A 17,454-nucleotide genomic window follows, 5' to 3' on the forward strand; every position below is an offset into this window, starting at 1 on the left:
TCTCACCGAGGGCGCATCGCCCCCACCCATTCGTCCCCCCCGACCGAGCCCCGCGAAACGGCGTCCCAAAGGCCTCCAAGGGCCTGGGGGCAGGGGTGGGTCTGCGGTAAGGGATAGGCACAGGGCAATCCTGAGCGCTCGCGGCCAGAGCCCGACAAGGGGACCGCCTTTGCCTCTCCACGCAGGCCATGCTCCCATCACCGCCCAGAAGGAACCTCGTGCCTCCACCGGGGCCACGAGAGGAGCGGAGACGGGCACAGCATGCTGGGCAAAAATAGCAGCAGCCCTCGGGTGGCCAAGCGCCACAGCGCTGGCTCGGCCCGGCACGGTCACTCACACGCCCCGCCAAGTCCTCTCCACACACACCCCTGGCACGACGCGCACCAGGGGACGAGGAGGCGCCCGCACCCACACAGAGGGGGGGCGGGTTGGGCCTCCCTTACCGGCTCCACCACCTGCTCTTCGGACACACCACCGACAGCGGCAACCCGAGGGGGTCGCTGGGAACGGGAAACGACGCCACCACTCGGCCTCAGGCACCTGAGACAACCTGGAGCGCTCCAGGGGCACCACAGAGGGCCAGGCGCCACGCACTCAGCACGCCCAGGCGGTGAGCAGCGCGGCATGGGGACAGCCCTCCCCACCACAGGGAGGGCCGCTCACCCCACAGGAAGCCAGGAGTGGCATGCGAGAGTGTCCGCTGCGTCAGAAGGCCCCACACCCACAGGCGCCCTGAGGCGGGAACCGTGGGAAAGTGGAGTCGGGCCGGAGCCCACACCCCCCCCCGGCACCCTTTCCCCCTACACCACCCACGACAGCGGGTGGCAGAAGAGGAGGAGCGGGGGACCCGCGGGCAGAGCGAGAAGCACGGTCCCATTCGCCATGAATGTCCGTCCCTCGTCTGACGCGGCTTAGGCCCGGCCCGGGAGAACGCGACATCACCACATCGATCAGCAAAAAAACGTGCCCAAGGAGGCCCCAGAGGGGGGAAACACCCGGCGAGGACATCAACCAGAAGGACCTGCTTTTGAGCCTCGCCGGCACCCCTCGAGCCCAGGGCAAGGACAGCCGGGCAACCCAGGGAGAATGCCTGACACGCGGCACAGAGCCTTGTGGAACGGAACAGGGGTTGCCACAGCCACAGCCGGGTGCCCGCAGCGCAGAGTGCACGGGGTAAAGGACCCACGCCACCTGCCCACGCAGCCCTCGGGTGCTGGAGACCAGAGATGGCACCACAGCCCAGGCCACCTGGGGGTAAGCAAGAGCCGGCAGCGCACAGGCCCACGCAGACGGCTCAAACAAGCGAGGGCCGAACCGGATTTGGCACCACAGCCAAGCCCGGAGCCCCGCACGCACCCAGAGGCCCACAGCTCTAAGGCAAGTCACTCAAACAGCGTGTCAGCACCTACCTGGCAAAAAAAAGTGCTCCTTTCAGGGGACAAAATACCCACGCCATCAGGCGGGGCCTAGCCACAGGTCACCGGGACCTCGTGGGACCATGGCCCGGCCACTGGCCCCAAACACCACTCCATTGCCCTACACACACACACACACACACACACACACACACACACACTCACACACACACACAAGGGGGGGGCCGCACCACGGAACCCCTAGGGCCATCTGGTCGACCCCCGGGAGCGTGGGGAAGGGTGTAGCCGGGACCGATAGCTGACGCGAGGCGGGGTGGAGCGGTGTGGGCTGGGCCAGCCAGGGCCGGCCGGGAGCGGCCAGGGCCGGCCAGGGCCCGGCCGGTTGCGGCCAGGGCCGGCCGGCATCAGCCGGGGCCGGGCGGGAGCGGCCGGGGCCGGGCGGGAGCGGCCGGGGCTGGCCAGGGCCGGCAAGGGCCCGGCAGGGATCGGCCGGGGCCGGTCTGGAGCGGCCGGGGCCGGCCGTGATCGGCCAGGGTCGGCCGGGGCCAGCCGGCATCGGCCGGGGCCGGCCGGGAGCGGCCCGGAGGGGCCGGGGCCCAGCCGGGAGCGGCCGTGGCCAGGCGGGAGCAGCCAGGGCCGGCCAGGGATCGGCCGGGGCCGGTCTGGAGCGGCCGGGGCCGGCCGGGATCGGCCAGGGTCGGCCGGGGCCGGCCGGGGCCGGCCGGGAGCGGCCCGGATGGGCCGGGGCCGGCCGGGAGCAGCCGGGAGCGGCCGGGGCCAGGCGGGAGCGGCCAGGGCCGGCCAGGGCCCGGCCGGGAGCGGCCGGGGCCAGGCGGGAGCGGCCAGGGCCGGCCAGGGCCCGGCAGGGATCGGCCGGGGCCGGCCGGGATCGGCCAGGGTCGGCCGTGGCCAGCCGGCATCGGCCGGGGCCGGCCGGGAGCGGCCGGGGCCAGGCGGGAGCGGCCAGGGCCGGCCAGGGTCCGGCAGGGATCGGCCGGGGCCGGTCTGGAGCGGCCGGGGCTGGCCGGGATCGGCCAGGGTCGGCCGTGGCCAGCCAGCATCGGCCGGGGCCGGCCGGGAGCAGCCAGGGCCGGCCGGTATCGGCCGGGGCCGGGCGGGAGCGGCCGGGAGCGGCCGGGGCCCGACCGGGATCGGCCGGGGCCGGGCGGGAGCGGCCGGGAGCGGCCGGGGCCTGGCGGGAGCGGCCGGGGCCGGCCGGGGCCGGCCAGGGCCGGCCAGGGCCCGGCAGGGATCGGCCGTGGCCCGTCTGGAGCGGCCGGGAGCGGCCGGGATCGGCCGGGGCCGGCCAGGGCCCGCCGCGGATCAGCCAGGGTGGCTCCTCCCCTGGTCCGCCTGTTGTCCCCAGGTCGGGACTTAGAAAAATCAAGTTGTGAGGGTGGGGGGGGACCTGGCGGCGCTCGCCTCCTCCTCTCTCTCCCCACCGGCCCCGGCCCTCAGGACCGCCCCTGGACCGCCCCAGGACTGTCACTGACTCCCGGCTGGGACTGGGAGAGGAGGCGAGGCGCCCCCGCACCCCCAGATGGCCCGACCTCCACGGAGGTCGCGGCCGGTGCCTCCCCTCGCGGCGCCGCCTGGTCTGATCCCATCCGGTCCGTTCCGGTCCGATCCGGTCCCCACCTACGCAGAGGGCCTCGGAAAACTTGGTGAGAAAATCGGGGGCGACGACCAGGACCCCACGCGAGCCCGCGGACGGAACCCTCGCGCCATCCACGGACTTCCCCGCGAGGCTCATGCCGGTCCCCAGCCGCCCGGGTGTGACACGGAATACGTGGCCTGACGACCGGCCAGAGCCACAGGCCGAACGGCTTCCTCGTGCCGCACGTGCACACTCTCTCCCGTTCTCCCAGAGGCGGAGGAGGGGGCACCGGCGGGGTGCTGGTCCACCCCTCCAGGCAGCCCCCAACACCCCTAACAGGAGAGCGAGGAGGAGAAAGAGGACAAAGCGACAGCGCCACGGGTTTCCCAAAAAAACTAAGGGTTCAATCTTCCACGAGCCAATCGCGCCCTGACACCCCAGAGAAAACGGGAGGCTCCCTCTAGTGTCGCCGGCTTCCCGGAACTGCAGCTCGGGGACCGCCACCAAATGCCATCCCTTGCCGATATCGCCCACGCTCCGGCGGGGAGACGCTATATAAAAGCGGCCGCCAGGTGGCGGCAGGCAACCGCCGCGAAAGACACCGAGGCAGACCCCCCCGAGCGCAGGGCCGTGAAGTCGCGTGGCCGGCCACCAGACCGCCCAATCTCGTGTCCCAGCCCACTTCGGAAGGGCGGGTGTCAGCCTCGGGAGCTCCCGGCGGGCACGGCGTGACTCCAGCAGCCCAGGGGAGACTTGGGAAACGCGCCCGGGCCGCTGCCGCTGGAAGAGGGGGGGCCCCGACTGCCCACGACACACACACACACGCACACACACGCACACACACGCACACACGCACACACGCACACACACACCCAGGATGAAAACTGTTCCCTGTCAAGCATCAACCCTGAGCACTCACTATAAAAGTAAATGAGGAAACGCAGACAAGAGAGAAATCAAGCAAATAATGTGACTCTGAAGGCTGGACACCTATTGAGTCGAGAGAATTGACCAAACACCAGAAACTGCAAAAGAAGGTTTTCCTTCCAAGTCAGTTCCTCCGTAGTTAGCTACACAACGTTCTTTCACCAGTATTTCCCCCAAGAGTGCGACGATCCAAATAAGGTTTCCCAGTGCAAAGTTCATGGGCGCAGACTTCACACCTGTGATTCAAGTACACGTCTTTCAGGGCACCTAGCTGGCTGGCTCGGTCCAGAGGATCCCCGAGGAAGGCGACTCTTGATCTGTGGGGGTCCTGAATTCCAGGGCCACACTGGGTGGGTGTACAGAGCTGACAGGCCAAAGACATTTGAACCGCTATGTCGATTTCAAACACAACATAGGAAACCAAAACAAAAATCAGAAATAAAGTCACCCCTGGTCGAATGCTTTTTTTTTTTTTTTTTTTTTGGTAGAGGCCACGGGAACCCTGTGATGTTGGCAGACAAAGAGACATGGTCAGTCCATCAATGAATCGATGGAACGGAACAGATACCCAAACAGATATGCCCAAGCCCAACAAAGGTTTCACCTGAGATGCCTAAATTATAACCATAACCGCTATTTCTGCTTCTGCACCCTCGCTTGCTAACCCATGAGGAGATGGAAAATTACCAGCAAACTTTCTATAGGCACTCTGTAACCACACAACCCCCGCCCAGAATTGAACCTGGCAGAGTGGCCGCTCCCGGACCCCCACCCGGCTCTGGGCCGAGAGAGAACAGTCATCTGGCACCAGAGAAACCCCCACCCAGAACTGGACGTGACAAAATGACTGCTCCCGGACCCCCCACCCAGCTCTGGGTGCAAGAGAGAGCAACCATCCGGCACCCCGCAGCTTGACAGGGAGACCCCGGCCAATCCAGAGGTGACACATACCCTAGCGGTGCCGACCAAGCAGTTTGAAGAATGACAGCCCTTTGACCTAACCAATAATCTGTTCCCAGCCTTTTCCCGCTCTGTAGCGCGCCAGTCATATTAGAGAGTTGCTGTTTGATTTTCCCGCGGTACGTAGTGATTTGTTAGGAGATACTATGATGTATGCTAAGTCCCTGCCTCCCCAAAAATAGTGCATAAAAAGTGCCGTGACCCATGGGGCGCCTGTGTGGCTCAGTGGGTTAAGCCTCTGCCTTCAGCTCAGGTCATGATCTCAGGTTCCTGGGATCGAGCCCCGCATCGGGCTCTCTGCTCAGCAGGGAGCCTGCTCCCCGCCCCCCCCCACCCGCGCCCCCGCCTGCCTCTCTGCCTACTTGTGATCTCTCTCTCTCTCTCTCTCTCTCTCTCTCTCTCTCTCCCTCCCTCTCTGTCAAATAAAGACATAAAATCTTAAAAAAAAAAAAAAAAAAAGTGCCGTGATCCTGAGCTCAGGACCTCTTAGCGTCACCGGCAACGAGGGCGCAGAGGTCCGGGTTTGAACTCGTAATAAACGACCCTTGCTGTTTGGCTTTGACTCTGGACTCTGGTGGTCGTCTTTGGGGGGTCTCGGAATTTGGGCATAACACACCGATGCGCAAAGGCCATTCAAAGGAGGAAACATGGCCCACCTCCCCACGAAATCAGAGGATAGTCAGTCCAGTCATCAGACATCCACAGGCCCAACACGCAGGCAAGAAGGCAGACAAAGAAACAAGAAAACTGGGGGGCACCTGAGTGGCTCAATGGGTTAAAAAGCCTCTGCCTTCGGCTCAGGTCATGATCCCAGGGTCCTGGGATCGAGCCCCGCATCGGGCTCTCTGCGCAGCGGCAAGCCTGCTTCCCCCCTCTCACTCTGACTGCCTCTCTGCCTACTTGTGATCTCTCTCTGTCAAATAAATAAATAAAATCTTAAAAAAAAAAAAAAAAGAAAAAGAAACAAGAAAACTGGGGCGCCTGAGCGGCTCAGTCAGCGAAATGTCTCTGCCTTCAGCTCAGGTCATGATCTCCGGGTCCTGGGATTGAGCCCCGCATCCATCGGGGCTCCCTACTCAGCAGAGACTCTGCTTCTCGCCCTCCCGCTCTCTGACCCTCCTTCTGGATCCTTCGCTCCTTCGCCCGCCCTCCCTCCCTCCTTCCCTCCCTCCCTCCCACCACCACCAAAATTCTTTTTGAAGGAGAAAAAAAGGAAGAAGAAAGCTTCTATCCAAACAGCCAGACCTCACCCCTCCTACCAATGTGAACTCCAAACGGATCCCACACTTCCATGGGAAACAGAACACTGGAACACACGTGTGTGTGTGTGTGTGTGTGTGTGTGTGTGTCTGTCTGTCTGTCTGTGTGTCTGTGTGTCTGTGTCTGGGTGCCTGTGTGTGTCTGTGTCTGTGTGCATGCGCGCGTGTTGGGGGGGTGATTCTAGGGGGAGAGCTGGGGATCTAGGGCCAGGCAAAGAGGGTTTAAGACTGGACACCAAAGGCGCGATCCGTAAAAAATAAATAAATAAATAAACGGAGGGGTTGGAAGTCCCCAAAATTAAAAACCTAGGCTCTGTGAAACACCCTCTGAAGAGGACCCAAGAGCAAAGGACACACAGAGGCCTGGGGGATCAGCCGGGAGTGGGAGGTGGGGTGGTGGAGGGTGTTGCTCAGAGAGAAACAAAATGAGGAAACGCTCGCTCCCAGAGGTTGGATCTGGGTCACTAGGGGAATCTGGGTACAATCCATTCAGATGGGAAGTCTGCCACACGGCCCAAGGCAAGGAAGAAAACCAAGATTTTTAGGGTCAGGTCCCTTTGAGCAGGTCATGTCTAATACAAGGCCCCCGACTCAGAAAACCAGCGAGGCAGTTTAATGTCTACTTCCAAATGGACATGGAGTCTGGGTTTGAGAGGCAGGGAGTCCATCCCTGATCATCCCAGAGGCGATTAAAAAATACAGAAGAACCATTAGCAACGACAAACTCTGCAGGGCCCAGGGTCGAACGGCAGAGAACCTTCCGATTTTCTTTTTTCTTTTCTTTTCTTTTTTTCTTTTTTTAAAGATTTTATTTATTTATCAGAGAGAGGGGAGGGGGTAGAGAGCGAGCACAGGCAGACAGAATGGCAGGCAGAGGCAGAGGGAGAAGCAGGCTCCCGGCTGAGCAAGGAGCCCGATGTGGGACTCGATCCCAGGACGCTGGGATCATGACCTGAGCCAAAGGCAGCTGCTTAACCAACTGAGCCACCCAGGCGTCCCCCGATTTTCTTTTTAACACCCAGGCCAAGGAGCCTATGCGCAGGCACACTGCCGCTGTGGAGGAGCCTCGGGAATGGCCGGAAAGAAAGGAGCCAGCAATGGCAGGACCAGGGATGGGGAGAGGGATTCCCGCGGAACAAGGACCCGTGAGCCACTTGAGTCTGGGTAGACTGCCCTGAAGGAAACCAGAACATGTCACCCCTGAAAGGTGCCCACTGTGGCACGTCGGTTATCTCAAATTCAACTCCTTGAAGACACAGCACCAACAAGAAGGATATGCCGACCCTTCTGGTCTTCATGAGACCAAGAGAGCCAACTCCCATGTGATAGGTACCTTCCCTGGAACCAGGAAGCAGAAAGGCATCCTCCATCACCAGAGACAGGAGAGGGGAACCGGAGAATTAGGGTCTGAACCGTCCACATCGATAAAACTTCTTCAACCAGACCCACCCCCACCCCCACCCCCGTCTTCCCGGGGCTGTCTTTTCCAAGCGGCTACCTGCCCCTTGACCAAACCCCTTTTTTCTCATCCGTTCTTCACGAGTGGATCGAGTCCCTGTCTTGTCTGTCTGTCTGTCTGTCTGTCTGTCTTTCTTTCTTTCATTCTTTTTTCTTTTAAGATTTTACTTTATTTACTTATTTGAGAGACCGAGATCACAAGTAGGCAGAGAGGGGGGCTGGGGGGGGGGGAAGCAAGCTCCCGGTCGAGCAGAGAGCCTGACGCAGGGCTCGATCCCAGGACCCGGAGATCACGAGATCATGACCTGGAAGGCGGAGGCCCAACCCGCCCAGCCACCCAGGCACCCCTCGAGTCCCTGTCTTTAGGTCCTTGTGAAGGCGCCCCTGTGCTGGCAAACACCTGTCCACAGTTGGATGCCCTTCTCTAGGGAAGCTCTTCTGTCGGATACCATCCTAGGCCCAGCCACAGACCCTAAGCAGGTAGAGAAGAATGTGTGTCCACCACCACTACCAAACACCACCACCACCACCACCCCACCACCACCACAACCACCACCAGCAGCCCCACCCCCACCCCCACCCCCACCCCAGTGGCAAGAATGTCCACCTGGAACGTCACTCAGACCAGATGTAGAGAGCGAAGGCAAGAGAAATGAGGCAACAGCAAGGTCTCCTGACCACTTGTAACCCGCTGATGAATCCCTGACACACATACAGGGTGCAACACCCCTACAACTCCCTCAAGGATTTTGTTCAATGTTTTACCCGCGAGGATTTGCTCTAGTCCGTGTCACTTCACTCCGATAGCCACAAATGCCCACGAGATGCTAACATCCCTCTTCCAACACGTGGCCCACAGACACACATCTAAAGACACACGCTTTGCTAAAACAAAAGGGACTTACCTCACCTTGACAGGACGTAGCCCTGCAAGGTCTCAGAGACCTTGCTCGCAGCATACACACATTCCTTGGAGACTTACCTTATCCCTAACCCCCACTAACTGGAAACTGTATCACCAGTGACCCCTCACAATCCCAGCACAGCTCTTTCTGCCCACAGGTCCTGTCCCCGTGCTGTCATAAAAGCACCTTTTTGCACCAAACACATCTCTGCAATTCTTTCTTGACCATTTCCCGGGCAGCTCCACATCCGGTCTGCCTGTCTGTCCGGTTTTTGTGTTTGTTCCTTCGTGTGTGTGTGTGTGTGTGTGTGTGTGTGTGTGTGTGTGCGCGCGCGCGCGGGCGCGCGCGTGTGTGTGCGCGTGCGTGTTTAATGGGGCTTTGGTTTTAATTATTTATTTATTTACGTACTTACGTACTTACTTACTTACTTACTTACTTATTTTGATCGATTTTGTGTTCACAGCCAAATTCACTGGAGAATATGGCCAGTACCCGCAGGACACCCGCTCTGCCATCCCTCCCTGCTCACTGGCCCCGGCCCAGCCCCCCAACACTCAGAGGCACAGGCCTGCTCCCTGAGAGCTTCCACAAGCCTATTGACCATCCGACCATCCGTCCATCCGTGGCAAAGCTGGTGTATCGCTTACAAAGGATGAATCCACACTGTGACATCATCATCAGCCACTCAGAGCCCAGAGTTTACACGAGAGTCCACTCTTGGCGTTATCCATTCTCTGGGGTTTTGTTTTCCTTTTTATAACGACTTTATTTATTTATTTGACAGAGAGAGAGACAGACAGACACACAGATCATAAGTAGGGGGAGGGGAGCAGGCTCCCCGCCAAGCAGAGAGCCCAATACGGGGCTCGATCCCAGGACCCGGAGACCATGACCAGAGCCAAAGGCAGAGACTTGACTCACTGAGACACCCAGGCGCCCCCCTTCTCTGGGTTTTGACAAAAGTATCTTACCACCATCGTAGCACTCTGAATAGTTCCACCGCCTTAAAAATCCTCTGTGCCCTGCCTAGTCACCCTACCCACCCACCTACCCACCCACGCCCTCCCCCCACCCCCCAACACGCACCCTCCACGCCTGCCAAAACCCCTGGCAGCCGACAGATCTTGGTTTTCCCTTTTTCCCTGCCTGCCTGCCTGCCTGACCTCTTACCTTCCTTATCATTAGTTTGAATATCATTGGCTTATTATGAAAGACAGACATGGAAATTACTAACACGAGGCAAGATTTCACAACTTCAGTGGACTGAGTAGTTTCACGGGATGCCATTGCAATAATGATTTATTTCAGTCTATATATTTTCTCAGAATGTCACGGTCTCTAAGTAAGAAAATAGTCCACGTCATCTAGAACTACCCCGAGGCCTCCATATTCTGGGAGAAAACATTTATCGCCAACTTCCAGGCCAACTGGTTGAATCTCTCCACCCTTTCCTTTAGAGACTGACCAATAGCTATTCCTGTTGCTTAAAGTACTTTTCCTTGAGATTTTTCGGAGAGCCCACTGCCTCCTTTGGTTACAATTTTGGCTGCACTCCTTTGGAGCAAAACCTGGTCAAAGAGGGGGAGAAACCCTCTCCACACACCTGTCCGTCTATGACGCTGTCTGCTACAGTTCATATTCTGCTCTCCAGCCGACTGATCTCGTGACCCTCTCCATAGTTTGGCCTCCTTCAGCATGTCACATTGACTTGGAACCGTGAGGTAGGTGCACCTCTTCTGATTGGCTTATCTCAGTCAGGAATACACACGGAAGTTTCCCTGCCTGGCTCCCCACAGCTCCCCATAGCTCCATAGCTCGCTCATCTCTTTCCAAAGCCCCGAAAACCATTTAGTTCATGGCCTGGAGGTACCCCACTCTCTGTATCCATTCTCCTCCTGCGGGACTTCTGGATTGCCTCCAGGTTCAAGCCATTACGAGTGAAGGGGCCATGAACGTCTGCGTATAGGTTTCTGTGCAGACATCAGTTTTCAACTCATTTGGGTCATCGATACATACCAAGGAGCAGGATTGCCGTGTCGAACGGTAAGAGTATGTTTAGCTTTGAGAGGCCATCACCCATATTTCTGGCATGGGGGGGGGCGGGAGCTGAGCAGAGGGCTGTGCACGGAAGGAACAAGGTCACGAAGGAGGGAGAATTCAAAGATGCTGGAAAGGAAGACGTCACCGGGGCACACCCTTTACCTCGGGGTTTGTGGCAGACCCTAAGGATGACATTGACATGAGACGGAGTAACAGGAAAAGGAGCCTACAAATTTGTTCCCTGAAAGTGTCACATGACAAAGCCCTCCCAAGGAAAGCAAGACCCTGAGAAGGAGCAAATCCTAGTTGCTGGTATATTGAGTTGACCAAGAAGAGGCGATTGTGGAAGAGTAACTAAAGTACGTGGGGAGGCTAAAGGAACATACAGATCTGAAAGAAAGAAAGAAAGAAAGAAAGAAAGAAAGAAAGAAAGAAAGAAAAGAAAGAAGATCAGTTTGTCCAGGGTGCCTGGGTGGCTCCGTGGGTTAAGCCGCTGCCTTCGGCTCAGGTCATGATCTCAGGGTCCTGGGATCGAGTCCCGCATCGGGCTCTCTGCTCTGCAGGGAGGCTGCTTCCTCCTCTCCCTCTCTCTGCCTGCCTGTCTGCCAGCTTGTGATCTCTGTCTGTCAAATAAATAAATAAAATCTTTTAAAAAAAAGATCAGTTTATCCAGAATTCTCCTTTTCATTCTCAACTTCCCGTCCTTGAAGATAAGAATGTCACTCACAGGGTACCTGGGCGGCTTAGTCCGTTAAGGTTAAGCATCTGCCTTTGGCTCAGGTCATGATCCCACGTTCCTGGGATCGAGTCCCACATCAGGCTTCTTGCTCAGCGGGGAGCCTGCTTCTCCCTCTCCCTCTGCCTGCCCTCTGCCTGCCCCTCCCCCTGCTTCTGCACACGCAGAATATATGTGTGCGTGCATGTGTGTACACATATACATATATAAACACGTGTGTGTGTGTTTGTGTGTCCCCCTCTCTTCTCTCTCTCAAAGAAAGAAAGAAAGAAAGAAAAAAGGATGTCACTTTCTTTCTTTCTTTCTTTCATTTTAAAGATTTTACTTCTGCATTTGACAGCGAGAAAGAGAGCCCAAGTAGGCAGAGCGGCAGAGGCCATGCGCGGTGTTTATCTCTTCATTGTTATTTTGGTCCTTGTGGAAGTGATCTCTACAACCAGGGTGGGGCTGGAACTCAGGACTCAGATCTAAGAGTCAGCGCACTCTATGGAGAACCAACCAGGGGACCCTGAGCTTTTTGTAGCTTAGGGAGAGAACGGGTCTCCTGTGTGCCACCGCCCCCGCTCCCATACCGCTTTGGCACACAGGTTCTTTGGAATGTGAAGCGCTTAAGAAACAGTAACCCAGGGGCACCTGGGTGGCTCAAGCGTTAAGGGTCTGCCATAGGGTCAGGTCATGATCTCGGGCACCTGGGATCGTGTGTGTGTGCGCGCGCGCACCCACCCCCACCCCGGGGCCCCCATCTCATCTGGCTCCCTGCTCAGCGGGAAGCCTGCTTCTCCCTCTCCCACTCTCCCTGCCCCTGCTTGTTTCCCTCCCTCGCTGTTTCTCTCTATCAAATGCATAAACAGAACCTTAAGAGAGATAGGAAGAAAGAAAGAAAGAAAGAAAGAGGGAAGGAAGGAGAGAGAGAGAAAGAAAAAAAGAAAGAAAGAAAGGCAATAGCCAAAAAAAAAAAAAAAAAAAAAAAAGAAAGAAAGAAAGAAAGGCAATAGCCCTGAGGAGGACACTCCGCCTCTCCCTCTGCTTCCTGACCTGAAAGGAGGAGATAAAACTCGCCTCGGAAAGGCACTCTCCCTCCATGGAGCAGGAGGAAAAGAAGACATTCTGCCCAGAAAACCTTCCTCTGTCAGTTCCCTTCCATCTATTGGCCTTCCCATGGTGGGCTGAGCTCAGAAGCCTAAAACTGCTTTCCTCTCTCCTGTCATTTCTCCACAACCGGATCTTTCCTAGTGGAGGACGCGCTCTCGAAATGGGAATTCTGAGCCGCCATTCTGTGTGACTTCTGGTGTGGGTGTCTCCTGCCTGATGGGCGCTGCACGTGTCAATCGACTGTTTCTCTCCCTGCGATCTATCTCTTTCTGACCGGGGTCTCAGCCAACAACTCAGAAGGGGAGTAGAGGGAACATTCTTCCTCCCCTACACCTACTGAATGCAGACGGACACACCCCTAGAACCCTCCCCTCCACGAGCATGCCCACGCATGTACACACACACACACACACACGCGCGCGCGCGCGCGCGCCCCAAATAAGAGTTGGAATCCACCTGAATGTCGAACAATGGCACAATGGTTAAACACAGGATGCTATACTCACATGATAGAATAGAACACTGATACTACAAATTATGTTTGCGGAGACGGTTTGGTGGCATGGGAATGTGCTTGTTGGGTGCAATACTTAGTGAAAAGAAGTAGGAAGCATTCTGCGGAGAATGGGTTCTCTCTTAGGACGGGATACCAGATCATTTCAAAGGCTAGGGATGGGGGCACCTGGGTGGCTCCGTGGGTTAAGCCGCTGCCTTCAGCTCAGGTCATGATCTCGGGATCCTGGGATCGAGTCCCACATCGGGCTCTCTGCTCAGCAGGGAGCCTGCTTCCTCCTCTCTCTCTCTCTGCCTGCTTCTCTGCCTACTTGTGATCTCTCTCTGTCAAATAAATAAATAAAATCTTTAAAAAAAAAAAAAAGGCTAGGGATGGTGAAATCAGCTCTTCTTCTTCCTCCTCCTCCTCCTCCTCCCCCCTCCCCCTCCCCCTCTTCTTCTTCTTCTTCTTCTTCTTCTTCTTCTTCTTCTTCTTCTAAGATTTTATTTACTTACGTGACAGACAGAGATCACAAGTAGGCAGAGAGGGAGGCAGAGAGAGAGGGGGAAGCAGGCTCGCCATCGAGCAGAGAGCCCAATCCGGGGTCTCGAGCCCAGGACCCTGGGATCATAAACCGAGCTGAAGGCAGAGGCTTTAACCCACTCAGCAGGGATGCTGAGGCAGATGTGGGGCTCCATCCCAGGACCCTGAGATCATGACCGGAGCCGAAGGCAGCGGCTTAATCCACGGAGCCACCCAGGCGCCTTTTATAAGACATTGGGTCCTAAAGAGGAAGCAGGACTTCAGCTAGTGGTCTCAGGAACGGTGCTTACTTCCTAGATTAATATTGATCCGCCCAACTTTCGCTTTTCATGGCTCGTCTCTCTCTGCAGGACATAGGGGAGAACACGGGTCTTACCATGAAAGAAGCCCACTTGGGTGGGACCGTCGCTTATGGAAAATGGAATCCGTGGGAAGGACTGAAGGCAGCATTGATAAAGACTGTGTTGCAGGTTAGAGATATTCCGCTTTGGTACCCCCCTCCACTCCCCAACCCCCCGCCCCAGCAAGGACTTTCCTTTGTTGCCATGTCTCTTGTTTGTTTGTTTCTTCGTTCATTCGTTCGCTCAGTTGATTTTTTTTTTTTAAGATTTTATTCACTGATGAGAGAGAGAGAGAGAGAGAGAGAGAGACGGAGCGCGAGCGCGAGCCCACGAGCAGAGTGAAGGGCAGAGGGAGAAGCGGGCTCTAAGCTGAGCAGGGAGCCCGATGCAGGACTAAATCCCAGGACTCCAGGATCATGACCTGAGCCCAAGGCAGACACGCTCAATCTCAACCGATTGAGCCACCGGGGCACCCCATTATTCATTCATTCATTCATTTTAAAAGACTGCATATATTTGACAGAGAGACAGCGAGAGAGGGAATACAAGCAGGGGGAATGGACAAGGGAGAAGCAGGCCTCCCGCCAAACAGGGAGCCCGGTGTGGGGCTTGATCTCAAGACCCTGAGATCACGACCTGAGCCAAAGACAGCCACTTAACCACTTAATTGGCTGAGCCACCCAGGCGTCTCCGAAGAGCACTTTCTTTTTTTTTTTTTTTTTTTAATTTTATTTTTTTTAAGATTTTATTTTATTTATTTGAGAGAGAGAGACAGTGAGAGAGAGCATGAGCGAGGAGAAGGTCAGAGAGCGAAGCAGACTCCCCATGGAGCTGGGAGCCTGATGTGGGACTCGATTCCGGGACTCCAGGATCACGCCCTGAGCTGGAGTCAGTCGTTTAACCAACTGCGCCACCCAGGCGTCCCCGAAGAGCACTTTCAATACATCATCTGTTAAGTGAATATTGATCAAGGACAATTTCACGTTTTAACATTTGTGGGCCCTGCTCCTGGGCTTTCGCACTTAACTGGGTCCCAAATGACTCTGCCAAACCTCAGCATGTGGGCTTTCTTTCTGCCCTGAGCACACACACATTGCATATCTACCTCATTTAAAAAAAAAAAAAAAAAGAGAAGAAAAAAAAAATTGATCAAGGGGTGCCTGGCTCTATCCTCCATCGGTGGAGCATGGGACTCGGGACTGTGAATGTGAGCCCTATGTTGTGTGGAGAGATTACATACACATAAAACCTAAAGAAAAAAAAATTTTTTTCAACCCATCAATTAATCCCTCAAAAGGAGCCTTCCAAATATAAGGGCAAAAAAAAAAAAAAAAAAAAAAAAAAAAAAAAAAAAAAAAAAAAAAGAAAAAGAAAAGAAAAGAAAAAGAAAAAGAAAGGAAGAAAGAAAGAAAACGTCCCTGGTTCCCATAAGATTAGAGTCATAGAGCCTTGCATATGCTTTCTGTAGCGTCCTTCATCATGACGACTCGTCACTCTTTATGGAAAACACACATACGCATATGTGCACGCGCATGTGCGTGCAGAAAACCAAACCGAACCAAACCAAACCAAACCAACTAAACAAACCAAAACCCTATGCAAACCTGCAATAAATGTTGGGAAAGCAACCACCCACCCCCAGAAAAAACGCCTGCAGGCCACATGTACAGTGTACAATGCATGGGGAGCCTATGCTTGCAGTTGCTTACTTCCATGGAAGACATTTCAGGGTACCATGAGTCTCAGATGGCCCAAGTGGGCTTCTTTTGACATGTTTGAATTGCGTGCACAAGTAGAGGAAGGCTGCTAGGAGACTAAGTCATCAGAAACTGGGAAGCCTGTTTAGTTCCATCAGTGAAGGCCCAGCTTTTGGGGAGGAACCAACGCTCAGGGTCTTCATTTGGTTTGTTGCTTGCGGCACAGAACCTGCCGTGTTTTGATTGGAAATGGAAAACAACTGATGGATGGGATCCAAAGGTGGTCATGCTATGTTGCACTTGGATTTGTTTTCAGCCAAGGGGTGGATTTTGAGCCTCTGGTCTTTCATGACCTCTCCACAAGTAAGACTAAAACAAAGGCTAGAAGTTGCTTGCATTTTGTTTGTATCTATGTGTCCCTATGCGTTACACATTTGAGATGTTTTCTCTCCCTCAGGACGCTTTTGCTAACATCCATTTGCAAAGGAACTCTTTATTTATTTACTGAGTTTAAAGGAGGCACCTGTAAAAATCGGGCATGGTAAGAACAAGCCCGAATGTTTTTCAGGTCACATGATCTGGGATGTCGCTCCATCGGAAAGATGCCTCAAGGGAAGGGCCCCAATCGATGGTCCAGAGAGAGAAGGATAGACAAAAATGGAACACACCTGCCCCCCCCCCCCACTTCCCAATAGTCAAAAGAATGAGGAAGTGGAGGAAGATGGGCGGACAGACACTAGAAATCCGAAATCCACTCCCCCTCCCCACTTCCTCCTCCCCAAGTACACACACCTAAACTGACTGATGCCCAACCCACTGACTCCCAGCGGGCTGAAAAGCAACTACAGATAAAGCCCATTTTGCAGAGTGAGTTGAAGGCGGAGGCGGAGGCGGACGCAGGCAGAGGCCAAACGGGAAAAGAAAAGAAAAAAGAAAAAAAAGATTAGTCCAAAACTTTAAATCTGCCCCGGGCCTTGCCAGCGGCTCCCTTGCCCCGCCCCCACCTCTGCTGCGAGACACACCCCACCCCACCCCGACCCGTTTCTGCACGCCGGGGGTGTGGCTGGAGTGGTCAACTCCTTTGCCATCCCAGGTGCCTCCAGCCGCGGTGGCGGGGGTGGCGGCTCCTCCTCCTCCCTCCTCCCCCCTCCCCCGCCTCCCTCGCCTCGTTATCAAGGAACAAAAAATCACTCCAAGCCCTTGGGCCAACTCCTTCTGAGGTCTAAATTGGAGCATCTTGCAAATCAGCAGGGAGGGGCCCGAGGGCTCCCCTGGACTTAAACAGCCCACTTCAGACTTCCCCACAGGAGCCTGAGAGTGGGGAAACAATTGACTGACTATTTTTAGTGGACACGGGTGCGACTTTTTTGGCTTTAAAGCCAGTTCAAGGTTGTTGGTTTTATTTTAAAGAGACATAGTTTTGGAGCCCACAATGTCACATGCAATACAGATAATCAGCTTTTATTCTTTTTTCCGCCCCCCCCCCATTTATTTCATTTCATTCCATTTCATTTCATTTTGCAGATTTTAGTTTTTTACCAGAGAGAGGGGTGGGGTGGGGGGAGAGAAAGAGAGGGAGGAGGAGGAGGAGGAGGAGGAGGAGAGAGAGAGAGAGAGAAAGAGAGAGAGAAAAGAGAGCTGGAAGCAGGCTCCCTGCTGAGCAGAGAGCCCAATGCAGGGCTCCATCCTAGGACCCGGGTATCATGACCTGTCTCGAAGGCAGAGGCTTAACCCACTGAGCCACCCAGCCGCCCAACAGATTTTATTTTTTAAGTAATCTCTACATCGAACGTGGGGCTCGAACTGACAACCCTGAGACCAAGAGTCCTGCTCTCTACTGACCGAACCGGCCAGGTGCCCCTGGAATATCATCTTTCAGAGACACATGCGTAGACTCAGATATGATGAGACAGCTTAAAAAGGTCTCAATGACTTGATGGATCCATAAAGCCCCTTGGAAATGTTGGCCTGTTAACCTTGCTGACAGAGGTCGCCTTAGCCTTAACAGTTGAGTAAAGACTGCCACCTCA

This window comes from Neovison vison, unplaced genomic scaffold (assembly GCF_020171115.1).
Source record: "Neovison vison isolate M4711 unplaced genomic scaffold, ASM_NN_V1 Scaffold_129, whole genome shotgun sequence".
In the NCBI taxonomy this organism is placed as follows: domain Eukaryota; kingdom Metazoa; phylum Chordata; class Mammalia; order Carnivora; family Mustelidae; genus Neogale; species Neogale vison.